Raw genomic sequence first — 15,073 nt, 5'->3', positions numbered from 1 at the left:
GAGGGAGACAGACAGAAATCACTTTGCTGGTACGGAATAAGGAAAGCTTCTGAGAATGACAAAGAAGAAAGGTTTATTTAAATTAGGTTTGGAGATTGAGAACATTTTTGATATATAGAGAATAGAATGTGAATGATGGGGAAAAGACCTATCCAAAATGGTGAAGGCAAAATGGAAATATTTTGGCTTATGTGCCTGAACAATCTAGTGGGAGTAGCTCTGGCTTTGAGCTGAGCTTGATTAGGGCTGTCAAACTGCATCTTCAGAACCTGGTTTCTCACTCTCCCTTAGATCCGCTTTTGGCCCTGTTGGTGCCTCCTTCAGACCCATCCTCACCTCCTAGCAGCAAGATGGGTGCTGCAGTCCAATGGCTGGGTGGACATCTCCAGGACTGCATTCTTAACCATTGCAACAGACTTCTTCCTATGCAAAAAAGCTTAGACTGTATCCTGAAAGGAGTTTTTTTTGTGTGTGGAAATAATAAAGCAATTGCCTGTATGTTTCTGTACCTCAATATGAGAATATCTATATTCAGCAGTCTAAATTCCCCTTCATATTTGCCCCAACCTCAAGCTACTATGGCCCCTATGGGTATGCGGGTTGGTAGGAACTGAACATTTTTGACCAGGCATTAATCTACAAATGGCTCATCAACCCCAAATGTCTCCAACAACCCCTCTCCCAAGAGAAAACACATTTACAGCTGTTAAATGGGAAACCAAGGATCTGTCAATGAACTCTGGGAGTGGTCTATTTACAAGGGAAATGAACTAATGTGAATTTGTAATAAATTATGGGAAAAACAATAGGGCCAGTTTCTTGAAAATTTAGATTTGATGAATTACTAAAAAAAAAACAACAACAACAAAAAAAAAAAACAAAGAAACTGTGCAAGGAAGAATTCTGTAACTAGTTTCAGAATTCTTGGAATTATTTTTTATATACTGCTTATTTTACATATACTGCTTACTTTAAAATGCCAAATTAGTCAACCTTGAGGTTTTTCAAGGCCCTAATTGTTTTTCTCCAGTTGTGTAGTAGATTTTGTTTCATCTACAGAGACGAGCACCAATCTCCCAACATTTACTTATTCCACAAATAGGGAGCCACATAAACGTACAAGGACACTGCCAAGTGCTAGGAACAGTCCCCGACCTCTGGTGAGAATAAACAAAGGAGGAAAGAATAACTGCTCACTATGGAACCACAGTCAAGAGTAGCTTCAGAGGCTTAGTTTAGAATTTCAGAACATGCCTTTTTTCTTATTGTAATAAAAGTCTGTCATCTGGCACTATAGGTTGAGTTCCTTTAAATGATGACCAAACAGAAGCCAGGACCCAATTCCTGAACAAACTGGTATTCTCCTTAATAAAACAATTAGAATCAAAATTCATCTGTCATCGTGGCTGTTTCAGGATTTCTGCCGCCATGTTGTCCATGAAGAGTTTCAGGGCAGTAATGGCTAGAATGCTGTCTCTGGAGACCCGGATTTGATTCCCAGCTCCTCCACCACTTACCAGTTTCATAAACATAACAAATATCTAACCTCTCTGAGCCTCAGTTTATCCAAATATAAAATGGAGGTTGCGATAGTCCCCAGTTTACAGGGTATTGTGTGAGGGTTATTAACTAACATGGAAGGAATCAGAATGTGCCATCTCAGAATCTGCCACTTTGGCATAAAGAGTATTTTGAGCTGAAGGCAATTAAAAAACAGTAAATGAAGGAAAAAGTTTTCTATATTCGTCATTTGCCTAAATGGGGAATAAATTTCCCTTTGTGAAGATGTCCTCCTTTCCTTCTCTCATACCAGGAAGGGCAGAACAACTTTTAATCACCAGACAACTCTAGACTTCTGCCTGTTCTGAGCTGTGGGAGAGGAATCTGCATAACCAACCTTACTAAGACAACCCTGCTTTTCATCAGCTTCCCCCACGCATTTGCCTTCCCCATATTTACTACCCAGAGAAGCACAAACCCCTTTTCTTTCTTTGTTGTCACATCCCACAATTTATCACTCTTTTTAAAAACAATATTAATATATAAGCTTCCAGGTTTGACTGCCTCTTTGGAGTTTTCACCTCATTTCTGTGAAGCCCCCTATATGCATATGAAATAAACCTTTTTCTCCGGTTAATCCGTATTTTGTCAGGTAATTTTGAAGGGCCCCAGCCCTAAACCTAGGACTAGAGGAGTAAACTTTTTTATCCTCCCTGACAAATATCACATATTCAAAAATCTTTACTTATATCTTTGCACAGTACCTGGTTACTAAATGTTGGTGTTTCCTTCATGCTCGAGAAAAACAAAACATTGGAAGGTACAAAGCATTATCCTAGATTCACTTCTGGTGGATGTGACTTTTTCCCAAAGGGAGCTCTAAATTATTTCTGTCTGTCTATAAAGCAAATTATTATTGTATTTTTCACTGTATTATTTGTATTTAACATTTATTGGGAGCTTAGTGTTTGTCAAGCCAATAGCGTAAAGCAGGCACTATTACTATTTCTATTTTACAGATGAAGAAACCAAGACTCAGAAATGTAAATAACTTCCCCAAGGTTACAAAGCTTGAGTGGTTAACTGTTATGTTATACTACCTCCCTAGTGTTAGAATTGAAGATGGATAAAGAAGAGAAGATAAGAAAGGAGGTGAAGGAAAATAATTTTCAGAAATGATCTCTTGTTCAATGATACCTTACATACAGCAGATATTTAAATATTGGTTGAATAAATGATTGACATAAAATAAAATTGAATGAACAGCCAAGAAGGTCAGTCTTTCCCCTGGCCACACATCTTCAGCCATTTCAATATTATCAGAAAGAGCCAACCTTTCATCTCACCCAGAACTCTGCAAATATTGATTTCCCATCCACTTAACTTTAAGGCATCTCCTATCAAGGAATCACATGAAATTGCTCTGTGTCATTATGTTTTATGTTTTTCTCCATCCCCTCCAACCCTTCTGTATAATATATATGATAGACTAGCTGGCTGCATAGATGAAAATCCTTTTCTGCTCCACAGTTAATACAGCTCTGTGGCTTTGTTCTGTAAGCAAGACCGGATGGAGTGTATGTGCAGAGAAATCTCTTGAAACAAAATGTGGTCGCTTTTGCAGCCATTTTGCCCCAAAGCATATTTATAAGCAATTCCACTTTGTTCCTTTCAAATTCTTGTTTCCATGAGCCAAGCACAGAACCCTGGAAGACTAGATTATTTTAAAGTCATTTGAATGTCATTTGCTGACACTGTGCACGAGTCTTCCTGGGCTAAATAGTTCAAGTTCATTTAGATTAAGGACTTTTATTAGCAGTTAAGTAAATCCTTTTCTGTCTTTGACCCTGTAATTAAGACAACCAAGGCTGTGACCCTGGACTGGCATCTGAGGAACCTATACAAATGTTAATAGAGAGCCCCCAAAATTGCTTTCAGTTATCTGGAGAGTGATTTCAAACAAGGTATTTCTTTGCTTACGGTCCATAGGCCTGAGTCAGATCCCCCTTAGACCACAATTTGACAAAATAAATTCTGTGAGAAACAATTTCAGTTTTTGATAGCAGAGAAAGAAAGGTCATCCAAGAAATAACATGGTCACTCCTGCATGTCTTTAGAGTGGGGAGAGGGGGATCAGGTGGGCAGTATCGCCATTAGAGCTGAGCAACCAGGTCCCTTGCCTCGAGCCCCAACCCAGCTTTGCTCTGGCTAAACTCCTCTCCACAGGGTGAGAAGTCCATAAGGCCAAGGAGATTTGTCCACCCTGAGGTCAACCCCTCACCCCCAGACCATCCTTGCCAAATGGCCTGTAGTGAGTGCCAAGTCCTGCATGGTTCTCAGGCACCCATTGCCATATATGTACCCCTAAAGCCAAGTGGTGGCAAATGGGTGGCTTTTGGGCAGGCAGGAGCTAGGACAGAGCTAGGACTTGGTTGCTGCAGGTCTTTATGCATACTCACAAATCCCCGGATGTGAAGGTTAGAGCCATCGGTGGGAGGAGACAAAGGGTAAGACACAGGCCTGAGCCTTGCATTTGTATTTTTGTCCAGGGCTTCTGCAAATGCAGAAACAGACCTGCAGGGAGAAAGGGGAGTGAGTTAGTTGGATCACCTCAAATTTGAAAGCTAAATTGATTTTGTTAGTACACCAGAACATGCCAGCTCTCTGATGGTTGGGCTTATGCAAGTCCACATCTCTAGAATGTGTTACCCAAACCCAAATCCATTTCATTCACAATGAGAACGGAAGATACCAAACTGGTTGGGATGTTCATGTCAGTTGATCAATACCTGCTCCCTACGGAAGCTCTATATGGAAAGCCAGATTACAATATGAAGTTTTCTTGACAAATACAGGTTGGGGGCAAGTGGAGTTACAAGTAAGATCCATGCATCAGACTGATATGTTGAGATACCAGTCTCCAGGTTTATTGATACACCCGCTAAATGGACCCAATGCTTATAACGCCAGCTTATTAACACCTTCTCCTAAGAACAATGCCAAACACTCGCTGACAAATGTTTGATCTTTGGATTTCTGTATACCATTTCTGTTTGGTTTATGGATCACAAATTCTGTTTTGAAATATATTAATTCCAATAATTAGTCAAACATTTCTTTTTCCATTTATTCAAGATTTAAATACATTACTAGACTTTTTTTTGTCTAGTTTTATATCATGCCTTTAAAGTAAAAGTTTTAAGAAGAAAATCCTAATCCATGCTCTAATGGACTAAATACCAATAATAAGTTTGGAAGAAAGTCTAGGAGTCTCCCTTCACTGACCATGAGAAGGCTGACAACTTTGCGAATATTTTTGAGTATTAGTCCCATCCCTAGGGGCATAAAATAGGAAAACTAAAACAGGGACATTTTCAGTTTTTATTAAAATTATTTACCAGCATTTTTCTATTAATATTCTTGGCTTATGATCTATAGTAACTTGCTTTGATTATGATAAATGTTTTTTCCATATCCAGAGTTTGAAAGTAAAAAGGCAACAGGATGGTCTTCTCCAAGTTTCCCATCATCCCTTCTCTGCCAATACTTTCATCTTTTATGACATTTTCTGTTTTTCTAGCCACAAAGGATCAGAAAAAGAAGGATTCTGAAGTAGTTCTCATTCTCATAGACAGGAATTAAAGTCTGGCAAATAACATTTATCAAGCAATGTCTTCTCATACATCCCCATCTCAAAGTTTAATATACTCTGATGTGTGTACCCAAGGACTTAATAGAATCAGAGATGGTTAAACAAAAATCCAGAGAAGACCAATGTGTGTTTATGTTTGCACTTGCTTTAATTCCTTTCATGCTTGGTTCTTCCGTGTGTGTGTGTGTGTGTGTGTGTGTGCGTGCTTTGATTCCCTTTGATCTTGAGTCTTCTAAAGATCTGCAATACAGGCTGGAGTGAAACTGCTGGCAGGTGTTTGGCTTGTCTCAACTAGTGACAAGAAAAGACAAGAGGAGGACACAGCCAAAGGGGGCCTGATGGCTAAACATGTGGTGGGTGATTCCAAGTTTTGTGAGTCAAATGCCATATTTCTGAATGAAATCAAGTTTTAGGTTGTGCAAATGTTCATGGCCTATTAACAAAGAAAACAGAAACCTCAACTGTTATTCTAATGCTATCACCTAACCTGGTGCCCACATACACCCTATGGTAAGATTCTATAGCACACAACGTATAAAGATCTCAGAAAACTCTTTCTAGACAATCCCATGCTCACGCTTGGCTCTTGCCTTTAGTTATATCACACTCTTCTTGCCCTCTCTAAACCTTACTTAGGAATCTTGGTCTATGGTGGCGCCTCACATTCTGCTGCTCAATGAGGTTGGGTAGAAACCAGAGGGAATCAATCTAGAAGAGCATGCTGCCAGAACAGGTGCAGGTAGTGGAGACGTCCACTAACCACAGTACCTGGCAAATTCTAGTCATCAGCTTAGTGAAGTAAGTAATTGTGCCTGATGAAAAATGTTTCAACAGCGGCAGGAAACAGAGCCCAGAAAATAATAACAACAACAAGTATTTACAGAAAACATAATCGTGCTGCTAAGCTCAGCTATGAATAACATTTATAAAGTCAGAATAATGAAAACACAAAATATGAATTGTTAGAAAATTTTCATATAACTATATTGGAGGATGAGGTAGGAGGTAGAAGAGCTAAAATCTTCATTTACTTAAATATCTAAAATTGATAAGCAATAGCAGCATATGCATATTATTTAGAAGTATGGAGCTAGTGCAAGAATAAAGAGTTAAAACAGTAGAAAATACCACTGGAGAGTGGAAGGATATGCTGAGAGAACTAGTTTCATCAATAAGATTACCAGTCCTAGTCAATTTCTGAAACCGTGTGTATGCATTGCTCTGAAAAAAACAACTTCTTAAAATTAAGCATTGTCCAACTCCATAAATTAATACATTGGGGCACTAGTATTACAAATGTCTCATTTCTTTTCTAAAAGCAAAGAATCATAATGTCTGCTATCTCGCATACCTTGCAATTTGGAGTCCTTTATCTCATGCAATCCCAAAACACTATCTGGGGCAGCAAATTACCATGGACTAGAGTAATCCAAAAGTTTATTCTTAACATTTCTGGGTTTTCTGCACACACAGGCTTCACACACAGGAGGCATTATGAATAGTACTGTTGAAGGAAGAGTTTGTGTAATAATATCAAAATAATTCGCAGTAAGAGGCAAACATTGGCAATAAAAAGCTACTAGTTATTGAGAAGATATTCCTTAAATTGCCAGCAATGACCACAAATTTAGTTTTTTTATGAAGACGAAAATACAAAGTAGCAAATGTTAAGCAACTCTTGTTTTTAAAGATGGGTAATAACCCCTTAAGTGCTTGCATAATTTGTCTCTTAAATTCATTTGCACATTTATTATTTGCACACACCTCACTTCATATAAGTAATAAAAGATTTTTATCTCTCTCTGTGTTTATCCTTTAGTTACACACCAGATGCCTTACCTGAAGCTAGAAGTACAAGAAGAGGCTGCTCCAAACAAAAGCACGAAAGCTTAGAGCCAGAGTTCTCTGAAGACAAAAGCTTTCAAGTCTAGTTGAAAGAGAGCCCTGTAATGAGCAGGAGAGGCAGCTGTTAACCAGTGCCCCACTCCCGGCCCAAGGTAACCAAATTCCTTACTGTTGTTGGGGACAGAAATGCAAATAACGCTAACTTCAGCCAGGTAAACTAGGCTGATTCTCAAGCCAACAATCTCTGGGTGGGGTCGGAAATTTATGCCTGGAAGAGCAATAGCAAGCCTTGACTCAGGTTTAAGAGCACTCCTGACCTCCACACCCAGGCACCTCTTTAGCCAGTTCTAGGGCACTTAGGGCTCAGTTTAAGGCTGTCTTTTATTCCGCACTCCCAGGATCCTCCTGGGATGAATGGGAAAAGAAGATAAAGTTTGATGGCTACTAGAGTCAATGGAGTCAAATGCAATGCTGCCCTTGGAACTGTTGGAAATATCAAAGAATGATTGCAGATCAAGAGTGGTAGTGAGTATGGAGATATACACTCATACTCATCATAATAGGATAGAAACCAGGGGGTTTGTGTTCAATTATTAACTCTACCGCTTTCTAACTTAAAACGTTTGCCTTGCCTAATCACCAACTAGTAAACATCTGCTACATGGTGAAAGCTCCATAATTGTTGGTTAATGAATGTTGAAATCACATAAGCTTTATTGGGTCTTTCTGGCTCCATATCAAAAATAAGGAGATTGGCCAGGTGTAGTGGCTCACGCTTGTAATCCCAGCACTTTGGAAGGCTCAGGCGGGTGGATCATTTGAGTTTAGGAGTTCTAGACCACTCTGGGCAACTCGGTGAAACCCATCTCTACCAAAATTACAAAATTAGCCAGCAAACACTTGTGGTCCCAGCTACTAAGGAGGCTGAGGTGGGAGAATTGCTGGAGCCTGGGAAGTCAAGACTGCAGTAAGCCAAGATCCCACCACTGCACTCTAGCCTGGGTGACAGTGAGATCTGTCTCAAAAAGTAAAAATAAGGAGATGGGACTATATGATTGGTAATAATGATAGGCACTAACATTTATTGAACACTTAATATATGAAGGGGACCATTGTGAATTAATGTATTGTCACAAAAAACATGTCATCTCCTTTTAACATACAAGGAAATCAAAGCATAGAGAGGTTAGGTAACTAGCCCCACATCACACATTTGATTGGGCAGAACCAAGATTCAAAACTCCAAAGTCCATGTGTTTTCCCACTATGTTTTTTTTCAACTTCCAGCTTATGTTATTATAATTATTCCCACTTTCATTACCAGTTACCTTTTTGTTATCAATAAGATGTTTGACCTCTTACTCCGACTCTATATAGACAGCCTGTATTACTTCCCAGAGATTAGTCCTCTGCGTATCCATCAATACTTGAGCCTTCAAACATCAATGAAAAGCCCGTACTTATATTATTCAAATAAGAGAAACTAGACATTTTATATTTACTTGTGGATAGTATAAAGTGGAGAGGGATAGCAAGTATGTTGGATGACAATCACCCTCTAAACATACTAACAAGCAACATAAAAGCACTGATCTAATAAGATATGAGTAATAGGAATAAATGCAGTGGTATGCTGATGAACAAGCTCTCTGAAACCAAAAGCCCTGATTTGGAGCATCTCCCTGAGAAACGTTATGGTCCAAGATGTACGCGGAAGAGCCCACAGTTGTGTGGGAGAAAAATCACAGGACTTGGATTTAGATGTCTGAGCATAAGTTGTACCTGCTGTGCAAGCCTAAGCAAGTCTGTTTACCTCATGGAACCTGTCTCTACTGCTGGAAGTGGGGATATGTCAAGTACCTCACAGGCTTGTCATGAGGACTGAGTAAGATGACATAGGGAAACACTTACCAAACTCTTTCCAAGAGCAAGCCCTGAGGTTTAAGAGCACTCCTGACCTCCACACCCAGACACCTCTTTAGCCAGTTCTATGGCACTTAGGGCTCAGCTTAAGGCTCTTTGTCTTTCATTTCACACTCCCGGGATCCTCCTGGAATGAATGGGAAGAAAAGATAAAGTCTGATGGCTACTAGAGTCTTGCTCTTCAGGGTGTGTCTCGTGACAGCAGCATCAACAGCATCCAGAACTTTGTTGGAAAGGTACATTCTCAGGCTCCACCCCAGACCCACTGAAATAGAGTCTCTACTTCCACAAGATTGCCAGGTAATTGTGTGCACATTAACATTTGTGAAGAGCTGTTCTAAAGAACAAAACAAATATAGTCTGTTGGAACTTTGGACTCTTTTTCATATTCTGCCAAGGAAATACAACATGGTCAAATTTAAAGGACTGGGCCCCTCTCAGAATTTTCCATAATCCTCCTTCTCTGGGTCCTGATGACTTTCCTAGGTGTCGGGAGCAGATGCCCATCATGTAGCTCAATGGGTTATTCTTGGAGAGCAGTTCCCTTTGCTCAGGAATGGACCATTTGAGTGAGTCATTGCCATACAAAATCCCTTGTTGTTTTCAAGGGAGGAGAACGAGTAAAATGAAAACCTACTGTTACGTTTTGACTGTGTCCCCACACAAATCTCATCTTGAATTGTAGTTTCCATAATTCCCACGTGTGGTGGGAGGGACCTGGTGGGAGCTAATTGAATCATGGAGGTGGTTACACTCATGCTGTTCTTGTGATAGGGAGCGAGTTCTTATGAGATCTGATAGTTTTTATAAGGGGCTTTTCCCCCTTTGCTTGGCACTTCTCTCTCCTGCCAGCTTGTGAAGAAGGATGTCTTGGCTTTCCCTTCCTCCATGATTGTAAGTTTCCTGAGGCCTCCCCAGCCATGCAAAACTGTGAGTCAATTAAACCTCTTTCCTTTATAAATTACCCAGTCTTGGGTATTTCCTTATAGCAGCATGTGAATGGACTAACACACCTACATATACAAAACTGTCTCAACCCTGGGAAAGATTGTTAAATTTGAGACTGAATGTAAGTAACAGCTATATTAGTCCATTCTTGCATTGCTATAACGAAATACCTGAGACTGGGTAATTTATAAAGAAAAGAGGTTTAATGGGTTCACAATTTTTGCAGGCTATACAAGAAGCATAGCAGCCTCTGCTTCCAGGAAGGCCTCAGAAATCTTCCAATCATGGCAGAAGGTGAACAGAGACAGGCATCTCACATGGGAGGAAGAGAGGGGGTGGTGCCACACACTTTCAAATAACCAGACCTCATGAAAACTCTATCACTAGTACCAAGGGGATGGTACTAAACCATTCATGAAGCACCGCCCCCAAGATTCAATCACCTCCCACCAGGCCCCACCTCCAACACGGGGAATTAAAATTTGACATGAGATTTAGGCAGGGACACCCAAACCATATCAGCAGCCAAAGTGGAGTTGAGGTGAATTTTAATCTTTCCTGCTCAGAGTGCCTGAGATTAACAGCTAAAGGTAACAACTTAGAGTAGGAGGGTGCCTTATCATAAATTTATCTTTTATTACATCCCTGTTTCCTATGAGAGACACATCACAGATGCTTCACAAATACCCCTTTAACAGACTTGAACACTATCAGCTACCTAACTGCCAAAAGGCCCTTTTAATACAATTATGAACCTGTTAGGGCACCAGGGATTGAATAGATAGAATGTAAGAACTCCTTGACTTTTGGCTAGCTCAATTCCATTTTACACATATAGACACCATACACACACAAACACACACACACACACACATACACACAAATTATTGTTCCTTCTTTTCACCAGTTATCATTTTCTCCACTTTCCATTCTCCTGATCAAAAATTAACCATCTATCATCTAAACATATAGATTGCAATAACCTGTCAGTGTCATAATAGAAACAAAATGATTCCACCTAGAAATCACTATTTACAAAAAACTTTGCATTTCAAAAGTGCTTTAAGTAGATGTCCTAAATTTGGTTTAAGAAACAGTCTGTCCCAGAAAGTCTATGACTAAGGTGTGAATGAAAAACTAAAACCCATTAATGAAGTATTAGTGCACAGACTTAAATAATTGTGCATTGGTCTAAAACTTCAAAGGTCAGAGATTTTTACTGAGCAGAAATGTGTCAGGGGAGAGAGAAATCTTTTAGCTGGAGAGTGTCTCACTTGGGGAGTATTCCAGTTGGGTTTGTGTGTTCCTCAGGAATAGCGGTATTTTAAGTTTTTTATTTGGTTGGTTTGGCTCTTGTCACAAAAGAAAAAAATGAGTCTATAAAAGGGCAGTAGCACTCTCTCCTTGAAAGTCTAGCTGCTGAGCACAAACTCTGAGTGTGAGACACAGCATTACCTGGGACGACCCTGATCATCAAGATTCCAAGCCCAGAAACACAGGAACTAAAGTAGAGCATATGTGTCCTCAGATACATTGTTTTTCCAATATGAATTAGTTATTCTACTTCAGAGGTGGGATTATATAAAACACTATTTGATAACCTTGAAAAATCTGTCAGAAATAGTCCCATATAGTCACATGTATTTGTTTATATTTGGTTCTAAAATCTATGTTCACCTACGGTTCAAGCATGTCTGAAAATGAGGCGAGTTCCCAGGATCTTTGTACATGAAAAACCAAAAGGCTTGTCCCAGGAGAAGGAAGTAGAGGCCAATAGCTTGGCTCTAGGACAAAAGCAGCTTCTGGGAGGGAGATATTTATAACACAGTAGAGCCCAACTTTCACATCAAGCGGCATGAATTCCATTTAGGCTGAATCCTAGGAAAAGGAGGCTGTCAACCAAGAACTGCCTCAGCACAGGCCCCCTTGAGGTAGAGGCCTGGCACCGTCAGACCCAGCCCTCCAGTGGCAGTGAGAGCCCTCAACACTGGTTTGGCTAAGGCTGCCAAGGCACAGACGCTGATGACGGGAACAGCAGCACCTTGAGCAGCTATTTGTGACATCTTCAGTAAGTGTCAATGGGTGACTGACTAAGTTTGGTAAAGGTAGTGACCAAAGATAATTCCCCAAGGAGCCACAAAAGAGAAAAGGAGAATGGCAGCTGTCACATCACAACTAAGGGCGGGCTGCCGGGGACATCGGAGCTGTTTACGGTGGGATTTGAGTGTGGCGGGATGAGGGAACAGGATGAGTCCTACAGAGCAGGTCCCATTAGAGACGCGTTCTGCAATTTGTATTAATTAAAATTATAAAAATGTTATAATTTTGTAATGGTATTAAGGAACATTTGTTTTCCTCTCTCTAAGTCTAGTGAAATATGAGAAGTGAAGAATAGAGTAGGAAACTCTAAGTTTGTGGGAGCATGAGCTATAAATCTGAGATTCAGCCCTCCATATTTATAGAAGACCCAGACAGAATACTTTATGACAAGACCCATCATTCAATTGGCAGCATTTACTACTCAAACCTATCAATTAGGAATTGAATCTCCAGCTGTCTTAACTACTGCCAAAACCCCTTCAGCAGTGGGGATCCACACACATGCCGCAGCACAGGCCCACCATTATCCAGCTACTTTTTCCTTTGACCTTTTCCCAACGGGATTTTCACTCTTGTTCACGTCTTCAAGAATGGATAACAGTGTTTCATCCAAGATACGGTTCAGATTTTCTTCTTCAACCTTTTCTTTCTGGATCACTATTAATGTTTGATTTAAAACCGTAAGTTAGTGCTATTAAAACAAATCCTTAAAAATCAGGACTGGATATGTTTGCGATGCTCAAGAAAGTGAGACCACATAATTTTGCATTGACAGAATAGGCTGAGGGAACCACTTGCAATATGAAGTAAAGAGTCTTGGGTTTAAAATCCTACATTTGTCACTTTCTAGTAGCATAGCCTCAAACAAGCTGCTTATCCTAAATCTTATGTAAAATACGGATAATAATAATTTCCACCTCTCAGAAATATGAGGACCAAATGAGATAAAGTGTCTGTACTGAAAAATGCTTATAATTTTCTTCTCTACTTACAGAATCTATCCACCACCACCAACTGTAGCCCGAAAGGGGTAGCCTTACAGAACACATTTACCTTGCCACAGCTGCTTAAACCCCACATGGATAGCTCAGTAAAGTTAAACCAGTCAGATGCTCTTTCATGGGAATTTAAAACTTGAGATACTGAGTCATTTAGCCCTGAAGAACCAATCTGGAAGTTAATGGAGACTTGGGGTCCAAGGCTATATTTTAGGGTAACCGTGATGGGTGCAAGCAAATGAGCGAGCAGAACAGCTAGTCTGAGGAAAGAAGGAGGAGGCAGCTTTGCAGAGAGAAGCCGGCAGGATGTCACGTGGACTCCTAAAGAGGAAGAGTGAGTGAGATTAGCCTCTGGTGACTGTCTAGTTCTTGCGAAGCTCAGCTACATGTCCTACATTTGGTGTGCAATTCTTATACATTCTTATGTAATAAACCCACTGTTTGTTAGTTACTTTGAGTTTTTGTTACTTGTCAAAAATAAAATAGGAGAGAGAAGTAACTGTAGAACTGTAAAATGAAAGCACTCTACAAATACAAGATTAACTTTGTCTTTGATATCCACTTAGGACTTAGCGGCCATTAGGGAATGGAGGAGAAGAAAATAGCCTGGTCTTCCAGGCAAGAGCAGCTTAGTGAGGGCTGGAGTTCACCTTCCAAACCCTGGATAATAACCAACACCCTCGCAAACCAGGTAGCAGCATTTGGAATCAGCCATTTGGACATCCTGTGTGCAAAATGTTGAAAGAATCTTCATAAGGGCTGGTATTCATCAGAACTCTTTTGGCAATGTGGCAAGATTCAAATTCAGCCTAACTAAAGAGAAATGGAAATGTGTCCGTCCACCTAACTGCTGAGTCTGTGAAGGACTTTCATGGGAATTTAAATGTAAATTTCATATCTGGCTTAGAAACCTGCCCTTCTCATATGTCAGGTCTATTTTTCTTTTTGTTGGCTTCATTCTCTAGCAGGCTGCCCACCATGATGGCAAGGTGGTCCTCAGAAACTCCAGGCTTATTCTTGCCAGCTGAATAATTTCCACAGAGAGTACCTCTTTGCCAATGGTTTCAGTCAGACACCCAAGCATGAATGTGATTGGCCTAACCTGGGTCATATGCTTATCCCTAAAGCAATCACTGTAGCCAAGAGAATGAAATGTTTTCTTTGCCAAAGCCTGGGTCATGTCTGGAGCGATGGGATGGTATCATCCCCACCCAATTCATAGACACTGAGAACTAGGGCATGATAGTTCACTAAAGGAAAAATCAGGGTGCTGCTACCAAAGGAAGGGGAAAGGCATGCAGGGAGGACCTAGATCCTCCCAGCCCTTCCCACCATGAGCACCTGAGATTTAAAAATAAGAAGTCAACTTTCTGTAGGAAGGAAAACTTTTTTATTTATAAATGGGTAGTGTGACCGAAAGACTTGTGGCCTTGCTCACCACACAAATGTTATATCTATGGGAGCACAGAGAGACAGCAGTACCTGTGGATGAATCAGGCACTGTCCCCAGGCTCAGCCACCCCACCCACAGTCTCATTGCCAGCTCACTGAGTCATCCCATGCCCCACCCAACATGTCTTGTTTTTCCCACAGTTTCCTTGAATCTCCTGGGACAGATGGCTGGCTTTTGGAGCTGAGGAAATGAAGTGGTGTCTTTCAGAAATAAGAGTGCCTCTCCTGTTAGTAAAGCTATCAGAAGAGCTGGCTTAAGATGGGAGGGGGTGGGAATTACTTTTCAGTTCCTGGTGCACTTAAAATCAGTCTCTTTCGTATAAAAAAGGGATTCATATGCAACGTCTGCCTTTCTCCATTTCTGTTTAACAAAAACTCCCAAACTCTTCTCATCCTTGTAGACCCAGATAGCTCAGGTGCCTCTTCCTGCTTGTCTTCCCTTTCCTGCTTCCTCTTTCTTACTTACCTGAGAAGCAGCATTAATGACCCCTTCCCTGTTCTCTCCCAGCACGATGTCAGTGCCACAGTTTCAGGCTGTTGGTACTGTGTGATGGCTGTGTGGCTGCCTGGCTATTCCATGATGCCTCAAAAAGGTCAGCAGTGATGGATGCCACGCTTCTGTTGTATCCTAGGACCTTGTACAAAGTCTGCGCAC

Source organism: Sapajus apella, unplaced genomic scaffold (assembly GCF_009761245.1).
Source record: "Sapajus apella isolate SASKATOON/1434 unplaced genomic scaffold, GSC_monkey_1.0 scaffold2, whole genome shotgun sequence".
NCBI lineage: Eukaryota > Metazoa > Chordata > Mammalia > Primates > Cebidae > Sapajus > Sapajus apella.
The sequence above is the reverse complement of the archived record's forward strand: the minus strand, read 5'-3'. Positions refer to the sequence as shown.